General features: G+C 40.4%; 1 long non-coding RNA gene across 1 annotated transcript in view; it reads left to right on the top strand.

Moving 5' to 3' along the window:
• The window catches only part of LOC132531964 (uncharacterized), a 49928-nt gene that overhangs the window by 31077 nt on the left and 1078 nt on the right, over nucleotides 1–17773 (top strand). The window contains exon 2 of the long non-coding RNA XR_009544252.1: nucleotides 3754–3790. This is a non-coding gene — a long non-coding RNA (uncharacterized LOC132531964). The remainder of the gene's footprint in view (nucleotides 1–3753; nucleotides 3791–17773) is intronic.

The following is a 17773-nucleotide window of genomic DNA, read 5'->3' as shown; positions in this document are numbered from 1 at the left end:
TTAAAAAAATAAAATAAAATAAAATAGTGGGCAAGAGGCAGAGGCCAGAGTGTACAGCACCCACATCACTGATTCTCTGTGTAGGTTAATGAAGTACAATGCACAAAATAAAAAATTTAAAAAATAACTTTGTGAAAGCAGCACAGTCCCTTCAACAGTATTTAGGTTAATATGCCAGTCCTCCTCTAATACTTGAGATTATGACTACCATAATTGATAGCAAATGTAGTGGCAAGGCACTGAATTGTGTTGTCTCAGTTTATGAAGCTGCAGTCTTCTGTGTATTTGAATGCTGATGGATTGCTCTAAGTGATTGGATTTAAAGTGAGCAGAGAAAGGTAGTCAGCATTACAGTTTCATGCAAGGATGGCCTTTTTATCCTTATATATGTGGAAGTAAATGACAAGAATGGGATCACTTTATTATTTAGTTCATCTAAGTGTTCTCCTCTATCAACTTCAGAGCAAAGAAAGACAAAGGTTTAATCTGTGTAGAAGGTGCTCAGCAGAATGTTTTACCAGCTTGAACTATAACTGTTTCCATACAAGAGCAGTGGGTTGCTTCTGTATCAATATATGTGTGTGTGTGCACATGTGCACGTGTGCGAGACAGATGGACAGGGCTGGAGATGGATGACATGCAAACATTTTTTTTTTTTAGTCTCTTACGTATTGCCTAGATTTGCTTGTGTCCTAAGACCAACTCTAGAAAGACTGGTGGTGGCAACCTTCTCAGGTCAGTCTCTGAGAAGAATTCTAGAGAGTTCCAGATTCTCTTGCAGTATTAGAGATTCAGGGTGAAAAATATTGGGCACTGCTGTAGACTGGATGTTTGTTTGTGTTGAAACTTAATCCGCAATGTGATGGTATTTGGAGGTGGGGTCTTTGTGAGGGCATGAGGGTGGACCCCTCATGAATGTGATTAGTGCCCTTATAAGAGAGATCACAGAGAGTTCCCTTCCCCTTGGACCACATGAGGACCCAGCCAGTTAGAAGACAGGTGTCTATGAACCAGGAAGCAGGCTCTCAAGAGACACTGAATATGCCAGGGCCTTTATATCTTGGAATCCCCAGCCTCCAGAACTATGAGAAATAAATTTCTGTTGTTTAAGCCATTCATTCTATCATATATATTATATATATAATCATAGTCTGGACTAAGGCACTAAATTGTAATGTCCTCGTCTTGGTCATTTCAGGCTGCTATAACAAAGTGCCACGGACTGGGTGGCTTACATACAACAGAAATTTGTTTCTCTCAGTTCTGAAGGCTTGAAGTCCAAGATCAGAGTGCCAGCATGGCGGGGTTCCAGTAAGAGCCCTCTTCTGGGTCACAGACAGCTGTTTTCGCTTTGCATCCTCACATAGTGGAAAGGGTGAGAATGCTCTCTGGGGACACTAATCCCCTATAGGAGGTCTCTACCCTTATGACCTTATCACCTCCCACAGGGCCACCTTCTAATGAGATCACATGGGGGATTAGGATTTCAAATGTGAATTTGGAGGGAGCACAAACATTCAACCCATAACAGTCCTCACACTTTTTTTTTTTTTTAAATCAATACTCTTTATGCAAGGAGAACAACAATTGAAATTTAGGGTAGAGCCCAGTGGCTTTTAATTTTATTCCTAAAACCAACTTCAGGATTCTTCCTTATTACTTTAAACTTTTCTAGTAACATGGCTCATACATTAAAATAGTCTGGGCGTAAAATGACAAATAGGACAAAATTAGCCTCTTCCATCCTTTATTTATTTATTTATTTTGACGTTCTTTCCTTTCTTTGGCAAGATTCCCTCTTCAGCCTGCAGAACTATCCACCTCTACTCAGCTCCCACCATCCAGTATCCACTGTCCAATACAGGCTTGCTTCTGCCTCTGAGAAGCTATATAAATGTATGTAATCCTGTCTTTGTCACATCTTCCTTGTTAATAGTTCTCATCTGAAAAATGCCTTTCTCCTGGGATTATTGTAAATATTCAAATAGATGCTCTATAGCTTGTTTGTTTTGATAATGTGAAGTGCTATATAAATCTTACTTTTATTTATAATGCCCCCACAGATTCAGGGTTCCAGACTCCAGTGCATTCCCATCAAAATCCCTTTAGGACCTAATAGGTGACAGGCAATAAAAAGAAGCATTAACAGATGATGAAAACTAAATCAAATGGTACAGGTGGGTCAATCTTGATGAAAAGTAATCACTAGATATAGCAAAGTACTAGAGATCGTTAGGGAGCTTGAGAAAGTAGTTTTGGGAGGCTAGAAAGTTGGAAAACCTGACTGGAGTTATTTCAAAAAAAAGAATGGGTGGAAGAGGAATCAGATCTACTAAGTATAGGCAACTCTTTTGAGAAATTTTGCTGTAATAAAGCAAACAAATGAATTGGTAGCTGGAAAGAGACACAGACTCCAGAGCAGGCTTGTTTGTAAGCAAGCTAATGAGAAGGATTCAGTAGAGAGGAAAAAATGATGATGCAGGACAAGGTTGCTGGAGTGTCCTTGGACAGACAAAAAAGGATTAGATGGGGTGCCCAAAGGAGGTGTCCTTAGCAGCACAGACACTGCATCTACCATAACAGGGCAGAGGCAGCTCTGATGCTGCTAGCTGGGTGGGTATGGTGGTGGGAACCTGTGAAAGTTGTCTCTTAATGGGTTCTTTTTTCTTTGTGAAATAGGAAGCAAGGTCATAAAACTGAGAGCTGGAGTTAAAATGAAACAGGAAAGGGAGTGGAATATACATCTGGGATTGTGGAGGAGGAAATGGACTAGAATTCTGCAGTATGATTTCTGGGCAGCATTAAGAGCCTGGTTGAGATCTGCAGTCTTTAATTTAAACTGAGAGGTCATAGGCACAGAGTAGAAGACAATTTGGATTTCCCCACGGCTGAGGTTTTACTAAAGGAGTACAGCGAAGCAGGAGGGGCCAAGAGAATTTAGGGAAGTGCTAGGGAGTGGTAATAATGGTTGACCATGGGATTTAAAGGGAAGTAAGGGCTTGAGAAGGCTGAGAGCCAGTGAAATGGGGGTAGGATCGATGTCAGATCCAAGGACTGCTGGAGTCAGGGAGCAGAAGGAAAGATCTGAAAATTAGAGAGAGAGTGGTCAGATCATGGAGGCATTACGGGTAATCAGAGTAAGTGTGTAAGGGAACCAGAGTCTTCCCATGGACACGTACGTGGCTTGCTTCCTCACCCCCCAACCACTTCTCAGGGAAACCTCTCCTCACTTGCTTATTTAAACTTGCAACTTCTCCTCAGACTCACCGGTGCTTGGTGTCCCCATTTTCTAGTTTGTATTTCCTCAAATAGTTGTTTACATCTCATATTCTGTATACATTTATGTATTTATTTTGCTTATTGAATGCCTTCCTCCATTTGTCCTCAGTGAGGACCAGAATTTAAGTCTGTTTGGATACATGTACCATCTTTCGTGATTAGAACATTGCCTAGCACAGAGTAGACGAGGCATTCGATATACTTTTGTTAAATGACTTGAATAAAGCAACTTTACATTTTAATACAGGAATTCCAAAGAGCCAATAAAATTCATCAAGTTCTCTTAATCTTATGGCTTCTTCTAGATAGTTGAATTTTCTGTACAGCTTATGACAAATTAATGAAGTTCCTATTCATTCTAACTATTTTTGAATCGAAATCTAAAATGGTGACTGTGAAACTGGTTTTTTTTACTCTAAAGGGGATTAAATAGAACACTATTTAACCTTTTTTTTTTCTTTTTTACCATTCTAGGTCACTATTATAAAATTAACTCTTGGACTTTCCTGAGGTGAGTGTGAATTTTGGTCCCTTTGCAAAGGGTTGTTAGTGATCTTGAGATCACAATACTTTAGTTGAATCTATTCCTTTTGTCTCCTGCTTTCTGTCATGCCACCAGCTATTACTTTGTACTCCTATGTGTATACGTGCCTGTAACAGCTCGTTCCACTACCGCTCCTGCCCCTACCCCATAATTTGCTGTCTTCATGTACTTTGGACCTATTTTAAAGGATTTACGTGAAATAAGAGAATATAGGACTTCCCTGGTGGTGCAGTGGTTAAGATTCTAAGATTCCGCCTGCCAGTGCAGGGGACATGGGTTCAAGCCCTGGTCCGGGAAGATCCCACATGCCGCAGAGCAGCTAAGCCCATGTGCCACAACTACTGAGCCTGCATGCCACAACTACTGAAGCCCGTGTGCCTAGAGCCCATGCTCTGCAACAAGAGAAGCCGCTGCATGAGAAGCCTGCACACCCTAACAAAGAGTAGGCCCTGCTCACCACAACTAGAGAAAGCCCACGCACAGCAACGAAGACCCAACGCAGCCTAATTAATTAATTAATTTTTAAAAAGAGAATATAGACACTAAGTGAGGGCACGGGGGCCACTCTTAACGGGATTAAGGTCTAGGCAACACCAGTTTCTGCTGTCTTTATTGCCTACTTCTAGGTTCTTAGTTGTGTGCTAAAGAGGTGAGATTGATCGACATTTGAATTATTAAGAGGTGAGGTGTTACTATAATTTACATCACATGATATTTTGGCCTGTCAAATCCCTTCTTTCCCACATGCACGGCTGCCTCCTCCATCTATTCATCTGGTCCATTTTATGCAGGTCGAGCTGAACACATAATGCTGCATGAAAATGTAGAAGTAGTAAGGACACCAATTAAGGTCCTCCGATTGGAGAAACACTGCTCTGAAAATGTGCCCATTAACAACGTTCCATAGGCCCTTAGGACAAAGTTCCATCTGAAGACACATTCTTACTGAAGCAGCAAATGGTGAAACATTTAAAAAAGAAAAAAAAAAAACCCAGTGTATTCGAGTGGTTTTACAAATAATGTAAAGGTCTATGATAAATCTTGAATTTTTCACCGTAACTAGATTTAAATAGCACAGGCACTTCATGCAGCAATAGACATTTGGTTACTTAACAGATCCTCCTAGAGCTGCAAGTAATACATTTATATTTTTTGTTGTGTGTGCTATTCAGCCTCCATCCTACTCTGAAATTTTGGGGAAAAGTAGCCATCCAAGAGTCAAGAAAGCACAGTTCTTCGACTGGTCTCTGATATAAACTGTCAAGAGTCACAGCCTTGACCATTACGCCTTCCGGATGTCAGTTTCCGCATCTGTGAAAACCATCCCTAACGTCTGTCTTAGAGTTTAGAATCTACAACACGTTGCCCCGGATCAAAGGATTGAGGAGTTCTGGTTCCACCCAGTAGAGGGTAGTGTTACCTAGACAAGGCCTCAGCGTGAGCCCAGCACAGATGGAGCAGTGGAAGCCGAATTTAGAATACAGAATGGGTAGCTACCTACCTCCCTGTCTTGAGTCACCAGACCACAAATGCTTCTCCACAAAATAGCAATCTCCAGCAAGTGTAGAAACGCACTCCTCCTCAGTCGTTTGCCACCGTTCCTAAAATGGACACATTACTCATTGCTACTGGAATATGAACAGGAATTTAAACTCCTACAATCTGTGTTGTTTTCTGAAATTTAAAGTTTGTTCTATGAATACATTCATTTATATAAAATACAGCAGCTTGTCTATACATATTGAACATTTAAAAATTACAGTTGAAAGTCACAGATTTTTCCTCCTGCAAAAATATTTAAGAAGTATTTATAAAGTTTGATGATGTTTAATATCATGCCAAGAACGGAAACCTTAATTGCACTTTTTAATATACAAATAGCAAAAGTCATTGGCCTGTGACAGACAGAGAATTAAAGTTCTAGGTGTCAAATCCGTAGTCCTAGTACTGGACGAAACCCTGACTCTCCATCAGCCTGTGAAGTTTACGGAGTGCCTCACACTGGAGTGGTCCCCATGTGAGCCACAGAAGCTGTCTAAGAACGCATTCTCAAATAGCAAGTCGTGTCTGCTGGGATAAGATTTATGCACATAAAGTAAAGTAGTGGCAGGATTAGATAGTTTAAGATGCTGTCTCTTCAGTACAAATAGTAACTCAGTAGGAGATATGAAAGTATTTGTTGAAAAAGTGACAAAATGGATGAATTAAGACATCAGTATAAAATACAGTTCATGGAGAAGTCTTCATTAAGGGCTACTGTTTAACAACAGAAAAAGAAAAATTAGGCAGTACATGTAAAAATGCACTGAAAGATCAAAGGTACTATGCACGTGTAAGATATTACTACCATCATTAGTATAATTTGGGGGTTCAGGGTCACCTTGAGACCCGGTACTAAGGGACCTTAGAAAGGCATTTCGGTAAAACTTTCCTACTTCTGCTTCCTCTTTGATCTTCATCACTGATAGAGGGCCTACTTACTTTTTTTTTTTTTCTTTTTTTTTTTTTTTTCCTACTTACTTTTTTGTTTCTAGTACAAATGCTGAAGCCTGAAAGGAAAGAGTGAATAGAAGAACGATGTAATCCACAGGAAAGCACCGTGCCCTGTTCTGGTCCCAGGCTGGAGAACCACAGCCTGTCTTCCCCTGCAATGCACCACCTTTGCTATTCCTGGCTGTAAGACTGCACCCTTTTGGGGGGAGTTAAAAGTTTCTCAGATCAGGAGGAAGCCTGGCCACTTTAGAGAAAATAAAATCATGATCCGCCTTCCTCCTTCTCTTTTGCCTGTAGCAGCTGTAAGTGCAATAAAATGTGAGAGTAAAAACAAATTTGCTACGGCAACAAAGTATACTCTAATAATGAAGATGGTGTCTAACAAGCAAGAGCAGCTCGAACTTTAGGGGGAGGGAAAGGAAGTACATCTTGAAGAAGTAGGAAGAAAAAAACATTAAAAGTTTAAAGTTTACCATTCTTCAGCCTACATATTGTTGGCCCATTTAGACAAGATGGATTTGTATCTTGGCTGACTTCCTCCTAGCAGTATTCTAACCAAGCAAGGTTTGATATTTTGGGGTAGAGGGTACCTAGGACTTCCTAAAAGCAGGCAGAAGGAGAGATCAGACCCTCGGGACAGTGTACCATCGATGGGCAACACACAGAGGCCTGTGTATCTAGATCCTCTGCTTTACCACTGGGCTTCCCGGGGCTTGGTCCAAATTCTTTGACAAGATAATTCTCAAGAAACATTTCAGAAAAATGGCTACCAAGCCAGAGAGGGGCCCGGAAACAATACAAACCCGTCATGAGCAGGCTGAACGTAGAAGTCAAGGACCTTAAGGAAAATAAAGAGGAACTGCTGAGAATCAGACACTGGGTTGAAGTAGACTGAATTTATTCCACCTATTCTTTCAAAAAAATTTAAATTAAGGCATTCAGAATTGGCTAGGTTATGCTGCAGAATACATCAACACCAACATTTTTAGTGATATAAACAACAAAGGTTAATTTCTCATTCACAGTATCTGTCAATCACACCTAAGTAGGGAGTTCAGCTCCATGGCCGCCTCATCCTGGGAGTTCAGATGGATTTTGCCAGTTGTGAGGATCTTACGTCAGAATTAAATGCTCTGATCTAAAAGTGACATATGTCGCTCATGTTACTTCTGCCTAAGCCATTGGCCAGAACAACACTATCCAATTTCAGGAAGGGAGAATCTTCCCACGTGTCTGGAAGAAGAAAAGTAGATGTAGACACGTAAGTCTCTACCATAGTTTGAGTGCACTGGGAATTTTTATATGTGAAATACACGGGACTGCCCTGGTGACACAGTGGTTAAGAATCCATAATGCAGGGGACACGGGTTCGAGCCCAGGTCCCGGAAGATCCCACATGCCGTGGAGCAACTAAGCCTGTGCGCCACAACTACTGGGCCTGCGCTCTAGAGCCCACGAGCCACAACTACTGAAGCCCGCGCACCTAGAGCCTGTGCTCCGCAACAAGAGAAGCCACCGCAATGAGAAGCCCATGCACCGCAACGAAAGAAAGCCCACGCACAGCAATGAAGGTCCAACACAGCCAAAAATAAATAAATTTTTAAAAAATAAATAAAATACATGTTTCTGTTCTCTGGGAAAGTACTGGGCCATTGTGTTATATAAAAACAGCCTTCTTCCCTTCAAGAATGTGTGGGTATGGGGACAGGGGTGTGGTGAGCATCCTAGAAAACACTGGTAGATGGTTGTGGTCATTTGGACTCACATTTGAAACTGAAGGGTTTCAGACTCTGACTGCTGGCAAGAGTTCAGTGGCAAAATTTTGCAAGGATGTAGCTTGAGGCCTCATCATCTTTCCAAAGGCAAAAAGATGGATCTAAGGATGAGGCTTCTCGAAAATCAGAAAGCTGCCAGAACCTCGTGATGGCTGTTAGCAGACCTTTTTCCTCTCCTAGATCTTTATTAAGGGTGTCCCCCAGCTTAACACAAATAACAAAACAAACTAAAACAAAGCCTGTATTCCCCGTTCCCCTTACTTAATTTCTTCACGCTCAGTTCAAACTCTATTTCTACTCATTCCCACTCTTTGTGCACTTATCCTCAGCATGAGTTTCCTTAAAAAATTAATGGTTCTTTAACATTCCATGGATTGGAATGAGTCTAAGTGCACAAAGAGTGGAATGAGTGGAATAAGTTCCATGACAACAGTAACCTTACCTCTGACCCTTTCTCTTTTGTCGTTTCTTCTAGCACTTAGCACAGGGCTGTGACAGAGTTGGCCAGCAATACATATTTATTTGATTATACCAGTAATTGGAAAGGGAAAAATTTTTATTGAGAACAGTGCCCCAGGCTAATGCAAATATACTTTAGGTAACTATGTTGTCATTGAAAACTAGATTTTAAAAGACAGCTCTCTGATTTGGCATCTGTTGTCACTTTAGTTCCCTCAAGCCACCTTGCAATGAGGTGGAAAAGGCAGTAAAAGAGAGAAAGTGAGCAGCTAGTGATGAGAACAATATGGCCTAGGGAAATAAGAGTTGAATCGGAACCTGGATCCTGAATTCTAATCTTGATTCCGCCACACACTAGCTCTGTAAAGATGGGCCTTGACATCTTCATCTATGAAAAGGGATACTTGCAATTGCCTTACCTACTTCACAGAATGCTGAGAGAATTGAATAAAATCATGTAAGTTAAAGGAATCTGAAACCTTTAAAATACTTGACAAATATCATTTTCAAGTGGGATCATTAAGAAGGACTTAGTTGTGTCTAATGTCTTCTGTGCTATCAGAGCAATTTCAGGATGGGTAGGGGATACACAGTAAACCCCTGAGAGCACATGCTCTGAACTCTTTGAAAGATCTGTATCTAATCAGCACAAGGTCCTATTGCTAATCGCCGGGGGTTTCTCCCTGGGCGTCCAGTTCAGTCTGTAAAGTGTTATATTTATAACTTTCTGAAGCCTCTCAGAATCCCAGGAAATAAGAGTGTGATCTGATTGTGACTGTAGTTTGCGGGTTAATATTGCCGGGCTGGTGGTGATTTCTAACAAAAGCAAAACTGCAGGTATCCGTGAGAGAAGGGCACTAAAGCTTTCCGCATCTCTGAGAGGGGCCGCTTCCCCTCCCTTCATCTGTCTCTTCCTCCCTCCCATCTGGAGCAGAAAAGACCACAGCTGGAGCCAGAAAAGGCCTGCTCAACTGCAGAAGCTGATATGGGGGGGGAGTGGGGAACAAGGCCAGTGGGCGCGCTCTGGCAGTAGAGAGAAATACCAATGGCGGGAGAAGCTCAGCTGGGGTTCGGTGGTCATGGATAGGAAATATCGAGTCCCCTTCATGAATCGTAGGAATTCTGTGTGGAAGCGATGTTAATATGTGAGCCCAGTGGCACATCCCACAGAGAAGCTGTTGTGGTGGGGAATGTGGCAGATAAGGCCAGTGTGAAGGCAGGAGGCCTGGGCTTGAGTTCTAGCGCCAACTTTATGAGCTCCACCCTTAGTTTCTCTGAACGTTTGTTGTCTCATCTGAAAAATGGCAAAAGAGGAGGGAGATTAAAAGCTAGTTCAAAGCTTTGGTGTCAGAACTGAATGAGAATACTCTTATGAAAGAAGCCCTTTTGTAAGCAATCAGTGGATCATCTGTAATTACGAAGGACTTTCTGTCCGTATTCTGCACCTCCTCAAGAGAGCTAGGCAGTGAGGACTGTGAACAACTGTGATATAGAAGGAGAGAAACAGACCTGGGAGTAGAGGAATTTACATCCAGCATCGTGGACATAACACAACCTGAATGCTTCACCACGGGGAAAGCAGAGTCAGAGTTCTATGATCGTATCATGGCAACTCTGAGACTTTGGTTGCAAGGCTATTCAGCAAATGTTCATTGTGGCCTGACAGAGAATACCCACATCCTAAGCCCCAGAACCTCTGAATATGTTATTTTACATGGCAAGAGGGAATTAAGGTTGCAGATGGTATTAAAGCTGCATGTTAGCTGATGCCAAAAATAGAAAGATTATCGGATAGACCCAGTGTAACCAAAAGGGTCCTTAAGAGTGGAAAAGAGAGTCAGAGGAAGAAACGCAATGACAGAAGCGGAGTCAGAGTGATGCAATGTGAGAACTCAACCAGACATTGCTGGCTTTGAAGATGGAGGAGTGGCCCATGAGCTACAGGATGTAGGCAGTCTCTGTGTGCTAGAAAAGGCAAGGGAGCAATTGGTTTTCCCCTAGAATCTCAGAAGAAACGCAGTAAGATCTTCAGCCTACACTTTGATTTTAGTGCAGTAAGATTCCTGCCAGATCTCTAACCTACAGAATGATGAGATAATAAATCTGTATTGTTTTAAACCACTAAGTGTGAGATGCTGTATACAGCAGCAATAGAAAACAAATGGAACACTCAAGACAAGACATTTGATACTAAGGAAGGTCTTTTGAATGTTAATATCAAAAGGTGTACACATCAGAAAGGTGAGTTTGTAAGTGAAACAAAGAATTCAGAGGGTTAATATAAACTGTAAAAAGGACATGAAGTTGTCATTTTTAACATCTGTCCCACAGCCTAAAGAAACAAGATTAAATCTGAGAGAATCACCAAAATTCATCCTCTTCACTGAGGCCCAAGTAATCTTTCTATAGCACAGATCTGATCTTGGCAAGCCCTTGTTTGAATCCTTTGTGGACTTCACATTGCCAAAATAATACATTTAAAATTCTATCTCTGCGATTTAACTTATTTCTCCAATTTCATCTCCTTCAACCGTTCCATAAGCTAAAATACAGGAGAAACTCTTGTCATAGCAAATATATTCCTATTATTGAAAGTGCTGGGCTTTCTATGTCTCTGCACATATAGTATGTTTTCCACTTAAAATATACTTCATTTCCAATAATGCCATTTGCAGCAACATGGATGGACCTAGACATTATCATACTAAATGAAGAAAGTCAGAGAAAGACAAATACCATATGATATCACTTCTATGTGGAATCTAAAATATAACACAAATGAACTTATTTACAAAATAGAAACAGACTCACAGACATAGAAAACAAACTTCTGGTTACCAAAAGAGAAAGGCATGGGGAGGGATAAATTAGGAGTTTGGGATTAGCAGATATAAGCTACTATATATAAAATAAACAATAACTCTATAGCACAGGGAACTATATTCAATAATTTGTAATAAACCATAATGGAAAAGAATATGAAAAGTATGTGTATATATATGCACACACACACGTATACATGTACATGTATGTATGTATGTATATACATGGTTTTCTTTTAAAAAACTGAATGACTTTGCTGTACACCAGAAACTAATACAACGTTGTAAATCAACTATACTTCAATTTTTTTTAATTCTTCATTTCCTTCAGTTTGCAAACTCTGACTTGTCTTTCAGTTTAAATGATACTTCTTCAGGAACACACTTCTTTAACAAAGAAGCCTGACTTAGATTCTGTAAGCAGACATTTGTTACTTTTTTAGCTGATCACCGTCCAACCCACCACCCTTTCTGTTACCAGCTTGCTCTCCCTTTGGGGAATTCAGCATTGTGCACAGTATTTTAGTGAGAGGGACTCCCAATGTCCACTTCTCACTGTTGGCGGCTCCTTTTAAAACTTGAAGTTAGCAAGCCAAATTCTTGTTGTCTCCACCCCCTACAGCCCAAGGACAAGTATGTGATCTAAAATTGATCCAGTCCCCAGCAGTTTGAACTTTGAGTGAATGATGCAAAAAACTAAGTTCACAGATTGACCATAAGGAGTGCAATGGCCAGCAGACTGGATTTTGTTCCACAGCATGGCCTTTGCTTGCTTGATTCCTGCCCAGTTTTCAAGCCCAGTTTCCCAGCCCCTTCACCTTCTCTTACTCTCTTTCCAATACTTTTCCCCCTAAATCAAGCCAGAGTCAATTTCTGTTCTTACATCAAGAGTCATCACTGATAGATGCTTCTTTCTCTGGGCTCCCATACCACACTGTTGATGTACATATTATAATACCTGTCACTTATACTGTATACTTTATTTAGTTATTCATAATTAGGATGGGTTTCAAATAGCCCTGACCATCTCATGGCCAAACTGGATACAGCAAAGTTGTGCTTTATCTGATCAGATTTTTTTAAATAGGGAATAACTTTTGGAATTTTTAAATATGATGTTAAGGGGGAACCTTGCAGAGAAGAATCACATTGACTTAAGCATATGTAGTGTGATAAAGCCTATGAAGGAAGTATGATAGGTCTATGGGGTCAGTCAAGGATGGAGGCGATAACGGAGTAGCAAGGCAGAGACTCAGGAGGCGATGGATTGAAGCAGAGGATACAGAGCTTAGAGTAGACAGTTGTGTTAGATTCGATATTTGTGTGTAATTGCAAAGAAGGACCTACAGAGTTCACGGTGATGTTTAAGAGGATCATATTAAGAAATTAAGAGCCCCTAAACCCTGAGAAATTTATGGAACAAAGTCTCTGATACTTAAAAAAAATACTAAGCGGTAAAATAAATATAAGGAAAATCAAAAACACGTTTGAAATTTCCTGTGATAATTTCTTTTGAAATCTAAAATATTAGTATTTTCAAAAATATTTCTTGTTGTTTTTCTGGTATCTCTGAACTGTTTATACCTTAATCACTGGCTTAGTCTGCCTGTTGTTGATTCAGTCCTGGACATTCAAGTGAATGAAAATCAATGGATTTGACCATCTTCTGGTGAAACAAAGCAAGTTGTTTACGTAACAGGTGGAGTTTTTGTTGGTGGTGTTATTTTTGTTGGGGAGGGGGTTGGCTTGGGGATTAAGGGATGGAGCATTTCGAAATGCCAACCATGAACCACGAAAGCTCATTGTTTCATCCTACAGTCTAGTGGCTGTTATCTATTTCAGTCTGAGCTTGAGGAAAAAAGGTCATGGATAAGGTAAGTCTCCCATGCAGCTGTTGGATAAAGGAACTTTCGTATTTTCATGGTGTAGGTAGTAATATTCCTTTCAAATGAGATTTTTTGGAAAGGGTTTTTCTGAAGACTTAGAATGAAAACACCTGGGCCAGTTTCTGAATGCAGAAGGCAAGTCTCACCTCAGGTGTTAAGCATTTGAACTGGGCCATGTCCTGTGGAGTCGTGCGATATCAAATGCTTTCGGATCACATTCACTGACCAGTTCTTCAAAAGGGGTATCTTATTTTTAGCTCATTTTCTCACAGAGTTCATGAAGAAAATGCCACTGTTTTGTAGGAGCAGAATCTGAAAGGTGGAAACTTTGCATCTATTACACAACCATTAAGCCTCATCAGCCTCCCCCATTGCTAACCTATATACTATATCAAGACAGGAAAGCATGGATAACATTACAATCGACCATAAATAAAGTTCCCACATTCAAATATTTTCCTGTCTCTGAAATTACTGCCAAGATCTGTTAATGGAGAAACGTTAACAAGACATGCAAGGTGCACGTATGTGTATATGTGCGTGTGTGTGTGAGCACACGTGTGGAGGGTTGTGTGTGTGTGGAGGTTCAGTGGTACGACACCTCTAAGAAGCGTCCTGTGCCCAAAATCTGGTTGAGCACTCACAGAAGGACTTGATAAATCTTTCCCTAAATGCAACTCAGCTATCGCACACAAACAGGGGTACTTCTTGCTCAGGTCAGCTAGATGCCTCGTTCTGAGTGTTACAGTCCTTTCAGGTTTCCGTTGGATACCGTTCATCTCAAATTATGTAGCTTAAATTCACTAGACGTTCAGTGTGCTGGCCTCCACGCACCGCCTCCCGAATTTTTTAGATTTACTGGATTTTCCTGCAGCTACATGAAAATAACTGCTTCATCATACAGTGATTGAGCTTTTAGTGCTTACCTAGTCAGGGCCTAATTCCTTAATAAGCTAATGCCTGCAGTCGTTTCTAAAGCAAGAATACCAGGAACATTTGTTATCGAATGGAGCCCTTACCAGTCATTAGTTGCTGTTAAGCCCCGATTAGATTAGTTTTCTACAAGCTATAAAATCATTTCGGCATAACAGATGCTCAGGGAAATTTTTGCACCATCTCTTGCTTTCTTAGTTCTTCGAAGTGAAAACTGACCCCGTGTGTGCTGGGTGACCCTTGTTTTGCCTCTTTTTCAAGGCGTCTATATTTTAAAGAAGAACTGAGTATTAAGTTTACAGGTGATTCCATCTTTACTTAATTTGTAGCCACTTAATTTGCACACTCAGATTTTTATTCCCTACAGATATATATGGTGTATAGGGTGTGTGTACAGAATAGAAAAATGAAGGCTTAGAAGTTGAAATGGTTTCTATAAAGGCGAGATCCGTTTTTCGAACGCTTGACGTTTTCGATACTTTGGATAGGCTGCAGGTTTCCATTCACTCTTTAATTGAAACCTGTGGAAATTATTTGGCTGGTATATCTGCATCAGTTGTTACTAAATGTTAAGTTATAAAGATTTGAGAAGTTTCTAAGAAGAACTTAACGCTCTCCATTCCTGATTCTGCCAGGAGAAGAAGTAAAAGATGTTGTACTACTGAGAAAGGAACGGTAAGGTGTTGAAATAACATTTTCCACTATCTCTTCCTGTATAAAATGTTTAGGCTCTGAAAACTCTTCAGTTAACATCACACAACCAATTAGTTGTGTAATGTTAATAGGTTAACAGTACAGCTGGGTTAACCCACACAGTCTCAGGTTGGGGTAGTGTCCCTACACGAATAGGAACAACTTTTCACTCTTAGAAATGTCATGGTTTGAATGGTACATTATATTAACCTTCTAGATGTTAAGGAAATTATTTAAACATTTTATAAAGTTGATGTCCTCAATTACGTGATAAAGATGATATTTACTCTGCACACTCAATTAGTAAGAATTTTCTGGGCATCTACCCTAGGCACACGTGAAATGTTACAGGTGTGCATGACATGACTCTGTCCCATGTGGAATTTGCAACCTGTGTGATTTTAGTCCATTATAACAAATTTGACAGTACTCTGGGAATGAAATAAGAGTACTAATTGTCCTCCACAAATATAAAATGATAACAGTGAGATGCCACAACTTTCTAGCTTTATGACCTTGAAAGATGTACTTAACATCACCAAGCCTATTTCTCCATCCATAAAATGGAGACAGATATAGGATTCTTCTTAAAGAACTGTGATGAAGAGTCAATGAAATAAAGTCTAATGGGCTGAGCACAATTCTGGTCATATGGTTGACCTCAGAAGATGCTGGCCAAAAATAAATAGATGAATAGATGGATGAATTAATAAGTAGTAACTACTAAATTAATTCACACGTGTGTGGACAGGGATGAGGGTAGGAGAGAGAGAAAGGGGCAAGCATTCATTAAACATCTGTGCGCTAAACAATTTTGTATCCTCTCTCCTCCCTCTCTCTATACTTTTTTTTATCTCTGCCATTTACTAGCTCTGTGACCTTGAGCAGATTACTCAATCTCTTTGAGGTTGAGTAATTGAGGCAAAATCTCTTTGTTCCTCAATTTCCTCAGCTCTACAATGGTAAAATATATATATATACATATTAATTTAATACATCACATCACTGGTGCCTAGTAAGTGCTCATTAAACCATAGTTATTGCTATTTCATATAGCTGTTATTATTTCAGGAAAGGCATAGGATGATAATGGGAGGAAATGCAGACTTCTCTACTGAGAAAAATGGGGAGAACACGTTGGATCTCTCCATTACTAGGGGTTTGAAAAGGAATGGTTTGCAACTGAGTGAAACCTAGATCCTCTCTTAGGATTTGGTCCTGTACGCTTTCTTTCAGCGAGCATGGTCATTCACCACATGATTATTTGCCACAGCTTTAACAACGAAAGTGAACGAACAAACAAAAAAAGCCTAGGTGATGTGGTTAAGTCAGATTCAGCTACTGAACTACAGGCAACCTAAGAGGCTCCTCCAAGGCCAAATCCAAATGCTTATAATTCAGAATGTTTCTTCAAAGATATTCATGAACATATTCATGTAAGCAGTGCTTCAGAAACTAAGTGTTCTTTATAATAAGCATCCATTCATCCTAACATGCCTTGAAAGGAAAATTGATGCTATTATTCTAGCTCAAAAGATGATGAGGCAGAGTGAGGTGAATTGCCTGGACTAAGGTCACACGTTAAGTCAGTAGCAGAGATAGACTCAGAATGAAAAGTAAAAGTAAACAATATTTTCCCCCAACAATAGTGGTGCTTCAGTTCTAAGACTGTTACCTTTCATTGCCTTCTCTTTAAGTTTTGGTACATTCAATGGCTTTTGAAAGCAGCAAGCTTTGCACTATTCCACCCGCCTGGATGAGTTTTTAAAACTCACAAATTTCCACTCACTTGTGGTTAAACTTCAGCTAGCTGCCAGTGTATTTAAAGGAACACTCCATGAGTCTGGACAGCGCTATGGCCTAAAACAATAAAGAGGTTGTATCCAAATCCTATCTGCGTTATCTAAGCAGCTGGTTTAACTCTGGGAGGGGCTTCTGACCCTGAAACCTGACTTCTCCAGTTAGCCAGGTGGTATGTGGCACTGGCTTCAAGGTCTTGTCACACACTCCTGATACTTGGGAAAACAGTTTACTAAGTTGGATTATTGGTATTTTCAATATTAATAAAAATGGCAGTACATCAAGGAGTTACAGCCAAACATCTCAAGTCAATGTGGAGACTGGGGGACAGTAAACAAAGTGAACTGTCTCAGCAGTTCACTTCCAGTTATCTCAGAAGGAAGTCAAAACTAAAGAGCAGAGAGTATTCCTAGAAGAGCTCTTTGTAAGCTGTTTTTGACTTTATTTGGGCTTTGTTCCGTTTTGGTTTTGCCGCTTAGCTGTCTCACTGCAGCGATCAACACTGAAATTTCGCTCTGAGCAAAAAGAGTGAAGAGAAAGCTGGGAAGCCACCCTCCTTTCCACCTCCAAGCTTCATGGAAGAATAGCCCAAAGGCTATTGCAATGCAGACAGTAATGCAACCCCAGAGGTCTTTTAACAGGGGACATGACAATCCAGCTGGAGTTTGAAGTGTGACCTTGGAGGTTTGAAGAGATAAGCCACCTGTGGAACTCTCATATTGAAGAAAATCAGCCCTGCTTTTAGGAAACTGTGAAGGACTCCCAAGAACCTTGCCTAGTACCAACATGGCCCCACTGCCTGCACGCAATATAGTCCCAGGCTACCTGTCCAACCGTACTTACCATTGTTTCCTTTCACACTCACCATGCTTTCTGGAAGCTGAACTATCTGCAATCTCCTGTACAAACCCAAAACATTCCTAACTTAGGCAATTCTTTCCCTCAAACCTATTTTACTCTCATGTCTGCCTGTGTTCCTTGTCCCAGTAAACAGAAACTCTGTTTACCAACACTACTAATTGTCAAACTAAAAATTTGAAACCACCCTTGAATTCTTTTTTATATCTGCCTGTCAGATCCGTCAACAAA

Source organism: Lagenorhynchus albirostris, chromosome 13 (assembly GCF_949774975.1).
Source record: "Lagenorhynchus albirostris chromosome 13, mLagAlb1.1, whole genome shotgun sequence".
Lineage (NCBI taxonomy): Eukaryota > Metazoa > Chordata > Mammalia > Artiodactyla > Delphinidae > Lagenorhynchus > Lagenorhynchus albirostris.
The sequence above is the reverse complement of the archived record's forward strand: the minus strand, read 5'-3'. Positions and strand labels throughout refer to the sequence as shown.